This window comes from Chamaea fasciata, unplaced genomic scaffold, assembly GCF_029207755.1.
Source record: "Chamaea fasciata isolate MVZ Bird 193981 ecotype frontalis unplaced genomic scaffold, bChaFas1.0.hap1 SCAF_6, whole genome shotgun sequence".
NCBI lineage: Eukaryota > Metazoa > Chordata > Aves > Passeriformes > Sylviidae > Chamaea > Chamaea fasciata.
The window spans coordinates 38,985,321-38,992,164 of record NW_027094091.1 but is presented as its reverse complement, the minus strand read 5'-3'; the positions used below and the strand labels follow the sequence as shown (position 1 = coordinate 38,992,164).

At 37.0% G+C, this 6,844-nt stretch overlaps 1 long non-coding RNA gene across 1 annotated transcript; it reads right to left on the bottom strand.

Moving 5' to 3' along the window:
* Positions 1-381: 381 nt before the first annotated feature.
* LOC136290632 (uncharacterized) lies at positions 382-6,576 on the bottom strand. Its single transcript, XR_010721263.1, has 5 exons — positions 6,512-6,576; positions 6,308-6,400; positions 6,121-6,188; positions 2,580-2,648; positions 382-1,074 (listed from the first exon to the last, which is right to left on the bottom strand). It is a non-coding gene; the product is annotated as an uncharacterized lncRNA (long non-coding RNA).
* Positions 6,577-6,844: the final 268 nt, after the last annotated feature.

Below are 6,844 nucleotides of genomic sequence, written 5' to 3'. Positions count from 1 at the left end.
TGACATAAGAGCAATCTACTCCAGGTGCCCTTTTGGATAATCTTGGCTTCCCTTTACTGCTTTGCTTTACAGCCATATTGAAGAGCAACTTCTATTTTCTTGAACTTAACTCCTCAATTGAAGTGCTTCAATTCATTTTACCTTTGTTGGTCTGTCTTCCACCTGTGTATTTTTAAGCAAAGTTCTTGAACTTTTTTGAACAATTTTTTCAAAACTGTTTGTTGAACTTAACACACTTAAATGTTGGGTGTTTTGGCTGTGTAGGCATGCAGAGAAAGAGCTCTACTGACTATTGATCTGTGCATGCATACACTTAGAATTAACCTACTCATGGAATCAAACCTTCTTTTTCATTACAAACCAATTTTTATGGATTTTGATGGCAATTTATTGCTGGATATGTTAAATATAAAAGGTAGACTCATGTCACATGTAACAAGAATATTCTATCCTAGGTTACAATTAATATGGTTAAAACATATGTCTGTTTTAACTTTAAGGATGAAGATATAGCTCACTACAGTAATACAGTAAAAAATAAAGGACATCCACTCTTCAAATTTGATTTGGCTCTGGTCACAGAATATGCTGAGTTGGAAGGGATCCAACTCTTAGCCCTGCACAGGATACCCCAGGAGTCACACCATGCGACTGAAAGCATTTTCCAAATACTTCTTGAACTGTCAGACTTGGGACTGTGGCCACTACCCTGGGAGCCTGTTCCAGTGCCCAACCACCCTCTGGGTGAAGCAGCTTTTTCTAATATCCAACCTAAACCTTGCCTTGACAACTTCAGGCCATTCTCTCAGGCCACTGATCACCAGAAAGATCAGTGCCTGCCCCTCCTCTTCCCCTCACAAGGAATCTGCACACTTCAATGAGGTCTTCCCCCAGTAGCCTCTTCTCCAGGCTGAGCAGACCAAGTGACCTCGTCTGGTCCTCATTCAGCTTCCCCTCAAGGCCCTTCACCATCTTCACTGCCCTTCTTTGGATGCTCTCCAATGCCTTCATGTCTTTTTTGTACTGTGGTGCCACTGCCGACTTTCACAGGCTGCGATGTACCTGGAGACAGAGCTATACACATGGATGGAACATGTCTCACCTGTGAGCGCTGGGAAAGAGCTTTGTTCTCCTAACCCTCCTACAGACTGCATAAGTCAACAGAACAAATGAAGGCTAGAAATAAGTATTAAGGATGTTCAGGGTATTTGGGCTGCATCAGCAAGTGTGAATCTGTCTGAAAATTCCCTGTAAAAATATGTTTCATAGATTCTTACATGGTTACCTGTCACAAGAATGTCAACCATACACATTTTGTTTGGTCTCTCAGGAAACCTGTGTTGAGCTCTCTTCTGAATCTAGGTTTTAAATAGACCACAATATACAAGCAATATAATAATTTTTACCAAGTACTCTCTTCATCCAGATATATTTTTTTGCTTATGGCCTTTCCCAAGAAACACATCAGTATAATACCAGGCAAACTTCATATTGGAAATTACAATGTGTATCCAGTATACTTAAAATTAATCAAATGACAAAAAGTGATATCAGTTTCTCCATGAAATTCACAGATTTTCAAACAATTTACTTTTTTTGCCATGTGAATTTTTGGTACCATTTTTTTTCTGGTATTCCATTTTAGAAATGGGAATTTTATCTCAAATATTAGATATATTTGTATAAACATTCATTTAAGACTGAGGAGAAATTAACCCAATTCTTTCAGAAAGCTAGTTATAGAGAAGTAATTACTCAGAATTCAACTGCTTGTCATGGTGCAGAGCCCTGAAAAATTCCCAGCTGCATAAATCTGTGTATAAATCAATTTCAGAATAATTAAACAGCTCTGTTATTTTAGGCAGAACCCTCTGGGACAAGTGTGAGCCAACAGCAATAGTTTTTTTTGGGTAAGTTTCTGTCAGGCTTTTTCTAAAGAAAATTTTAACTAACTGATGCTTTACTACTCTGTTGTTAGTTCTGGCACTTGCATGGTAGGGATTCTCTCTCTCAAAAGAAAAAAAAAGGCAAATAAAATTATTTGCCTTACCTAGGTGATTTCAAGGCAATTTATGAACTACATGTCTCACTATTCAATCATTAATATGATTTTGATACTAAAACCCATTAAGATATGAGACCTAATTTCTAAGATCCTGACTCTTAAATTCCTCATCAGAATCTTAAAAAACCTTTTGGCAAGGACCCTGACATAGATAAAACATGTTCAAAAGAGATGGATTTATACAAACTCCAAACAGGAAGTCAGGCTTGAAAAGAATGTGTAGCAGAGAAAAATAAGTCTCTAAGTCCCACTATTGGTTGCGCAAATATATTTAAGATTAGCCATTCTACTACAATGTAGTTAGGACAATGCATATATCAGCTTTTGTTACTTAACCATCTTTCAGGCTTAATGTGTTCCTAAAGATCAATAAATAATACTTTTTTTTGGAAACTCTATCCAAAGTTCTGGCCATTTCAAAATCATTACAACTCCCTGGAAAAGGGTCTGCAGTGGTAACTGAAACCGGTTTTATCTGTCAGGTTCATCCCGTAGAAAATCCCTCTGTCTGTACCTTGACAGGTTCAAGTCAGCAGTATAGACAATCATCCATTCCTCTTTCGATACTCTGGATTTGGAAAATCTGCAGAACAAAACAAAATGAGGGCAGAGGAGGAGTTCTCATCTGACTATAGAAATTTTTGCCCTGAATGTGTTTTCATGGGTGATGTAAACAACCAAAGTCACTAAATGAGTATTTTGACCTGTTACTTTCTATTTTGTCTCTTATTTATCATTTCACACTATATCAAACTTTAACTCAATTCTTGGCCTGTAAAATATTCTGATAAGATATTGATGGGCTGGCTGCAATATAACTCATCAAGTAATCATTAATTCACCTTGTGCAAACAAATTATACTTATAAAAGTGACATATATATATACTTAATTTTTTTTTATTTTTATATGTACACACACACTTATGAAGTGGCTGGGTTAACATAACTATTTCATCGCTTCATTGTGGTGGATGCATAGAAAAAAAATTGGAGCGTTAATATACTAGAGAGTTTAAGAAATCTACACTTCCCTTCTGCAATCTCTCCAAAATTTTATTTATACTGAAAAACTATTAAACTTTGGAGATTCCCTATCTATGAGATTTTTCCATTACTTTTCACCATTTTATTTTAGCTGAGATACTAAACCTCTCTCTGAGTGAAAGCCACCGCATCCATAGTCCTTGAAGTTTTGCAGAGTATTAGGACTTTTCATCTTCTCCAAATATATTGAGCCACAAAATCATGACCCTACCAATGTGCTGTGGTTCCTGAGGAGCTGATGGAAGGTGTAGCTACATAATCTTGGCTGAGAGGCAATGCCTCTGCTCACAGCATGATTACTGAGGTACTTGTGGCTCCTGGCTTTATCCAGTGGCAGCATCTTGCAGGAGGACTGTGTGGCAGCCTCCTGTTCTGTGCTGGTGTTGTGCTCTCTGAAGAGAAAAGCACTGTTTCTTTATTGGAGTTGCAGTATCTACTGCAAATTGCAAGCTGTGAGCACCATTATACTGGCATGACCACATTAAGTTCTGTTCTATTCAGCTCTGCAGGTTATGTATCATATTGTCCTGTTCACTCTTGTATTTAAAAACAGGTTTTTTTCAGAAAAGCTCTAGGGGATCTTTATGCCATATAAGTGCAAGATAGTACTAATATGGTTTTTAAAGCCACATGCAGACCTTATTCTTGATGACGCTGAAGTCATTGAGATTTTAACATGCTTTGATGGAACTAGAATGGGGCTGGTAAGCAGAAGAAAGTTATTTTAAATGTTTTAAAGTTATTTCAGATTTACACTGTGATATTTCATGGCAAATTTCAACTACAAGGAAGCCTTCATACATCACATTCTGAAATACTGGAGTCAGTCAGACAGGTGCGCCTTTAGGAATCCTTTCTTGCAGAGGGCAAGGTAAAATAAGGAACACCATTCATCTGGATAACGGGGGGTCAGGAAAGTAAGGTTTCTGTGTCAGCCTCAGAACAGGAAGGCTTTGAATCTAGGCTAGGTCTCTGAATAAACATACTGGTTGAAATCAGGAAAAATTCCCAGACACATACTCTTTAGATATGTAACTTGTGTTCACTGACGTGGCCTTCTCAAAACATTGCAGTCTGTGTCTTCCACCCAATCCACGTGCCAAAGGATGAACTAAAAGTAGTTATATAAGTATATAGAAGTAGGCAGTGTTGGAATATACTTGTCACTTAAACATTGCACTGGCTGTCCTGAATGAGGAGGAAAACAGTTTGCTGAATCAGAAAAACTGTTTTTTCCTCCACGCATATTTTCTCTCTCCTCATTATTAATAAAGTTGATAAGTATTAAGGGTGGGGGCTCTTGCCTACCTTTTCTGCAATAAATTGTGAAAAGAAAATGTGCACTCAATCACTGAATTCTAATCAGACCCAATCTTTCTACCAGTAAAGGGGGGGAAGGAGATCTTAGGAGAAGCTATGTAATTATAATTAAAGTGGGAGAGGAAAATAAACATTCACGCTGAGTTCTGCATTTCATAACTTTCCAACGTTCGACTTCGCAATTGTGTCTTGATGTGTTCTTTAAATGAAGTTTGTCCTCAGTCGTATATGTTACAAAACACTATACTGAAAGTTCAGATTCTTTCATGTATCACATTGACACCTATATGGTTCATTACTATATTATGTAACTTTTAAAACCACTGCACAGATCTTTCCTACTTGATCAGATTAAACAACTTTTAACAGTAGTAAATTTTACTGGTTTTACAGTAGTAGGCTATTTACTGTAGACCAGTCATAAAAAGGACATGAGGAACTACTTCTCTACACAATAAAATAGTCTCTTGGAGCAAAGAAATGACAACTGAAAATTCCGGCTACATACAGGTTTTGGATGTGAATACTGAATGGAGTAATGAGCCTTTCTGCTGCTTTTAACCCAGGCTCTGGCCTTTCTGAACATTTTTTCCTTTGCTGATTCCTTACTCCAGTCTCAGCATCTCTCATTCCATCTCTGATTCAGGACATATATCCTCTCCTATTCTTGCTTCCAAACCTAAGCATCTCATGCTCTTCCCTTCCTAGCACAGGCTACTTACAGGAGCTGTTTTGCACTAAGCCATTAGCATACTATGGTGTTTTTTGTCAATAGGAACCTTTCTTTCTCACCTGTTTTGCTCTTTTCTTCCTTATGGCAGTATGATAAGCGGGCCTTTTCTCTAGTGAAACTTAAGGAGATGAGTAAAGGCAGGGAACACACCTCCTTGTTTTCAAGTGTGCAATAATACGATTTGCTACAGCTATCAGAAGAAACAACTTTGATAGAAGTCTTGCTCAGCACCTACATTCTTGAACAAGAGCTTGTTCACTATCACCAATCATTCATCTAACATTAAACACAGCCCTAATGAATATGTTTCGAAAAGATTATTTTTAGACTAAAAGGCTATTAAAAAAAAAACATTAGAAGGAAGAAAGTAAGTTGTAGAATAATCTCTTAAATGTCAGGTTTATGAAATATAGCAGAGCAGTAGTCTTATAGAGTCATGAAAAGAAATGATCTTTCACCAAAAATATGCACAGACAGATGGAAGTTAGGTGGATTAAAATGAAAACAAGTTCTCCAATCCATTCTCTACTTAAATCTTTGAAAGAAAGGAGCCACTATTAAGCATTAATTAAGAGATGTCCCAAAGGGTTTGTAATTGATTTCCAGTTCACTCTGACTTCTGTTTTTCAGCTATACAGATTACTATTTACTAACAAAAGTATTTTATTTTACCTATGGGGAGACTCTATCATCACTCAAAAACAACAGAAATAGTTCACAACATCTCAGAAGCTGGAATTTGTATATCTAAGCAATATTTACCAATTTTCAGGACAAAGAGCATATGTCATTATTACTCCAAATACTACAACTACCGCATCTATTTGGCTGTGCTATACTTCAAGCTTATAAAATAACTTTAACAGCCCATATCTAAACGTGAGGGTAGAACCTGGATAATACAAAAAAATCACAAGACACTATGTTATTAAGTATCCAGAGGTTTCTTTTTCCTACCTGAAAAGCACCTACAGGAAGCAAAATGTTCTTCTTACATTCCAGGTGTGATGCTTTGTCTTTGATTACTTAAGACATGGCATAGGAAGATTCAAATGGGATTTTGTTGGTTTTTTCACACCTCCAGCTAATTTCATGGCAGGTGTATTTAATAAGGTCAAATTTCATAATCTTCAACCAATTTTACCTCTAGAGAGATGAACAGAATTGCAGAACCACCACAATGGACAGAAAGAGTTTCAGGCTGAAAACATCTCCCACAGTCACATTTTCTGGAATTCTGTGGTAACACAAATAATTCACCTAGATTAGGCCTCATTATATTAAGCTTTGAATAAAAATGGCTCTAATATCACTGCTTTCATATTGCTGGAACAGAGGACAGGATCACCTCTGGCTGTGACAGTCTTCATACCAGAAATTGATTGACAGCACTCATCAGAAAAATAGAAATATACCTAAAAAAAGAACAAGGAGTTAAAATGTGGCTTCCACTTATTCTTGATCAAGGTAGTCAGGTGCCCTCATTTGTAACAGCTGTAAAGGTATAGCTTGTCTTCACCTGGAAAAATGTGGGGAATTCATCTGGGCTGTGTGAGTAAAGATGTTGAATGCTTTCTATGGAGAAATGAGCAATATCAGTCTTTTTCCCTTGTGTCACAAGGTCTGAAGGAACTCATAGCTGCAGAAACAAAGTGTTTCAAAATGCAAAGAAATGGATTTT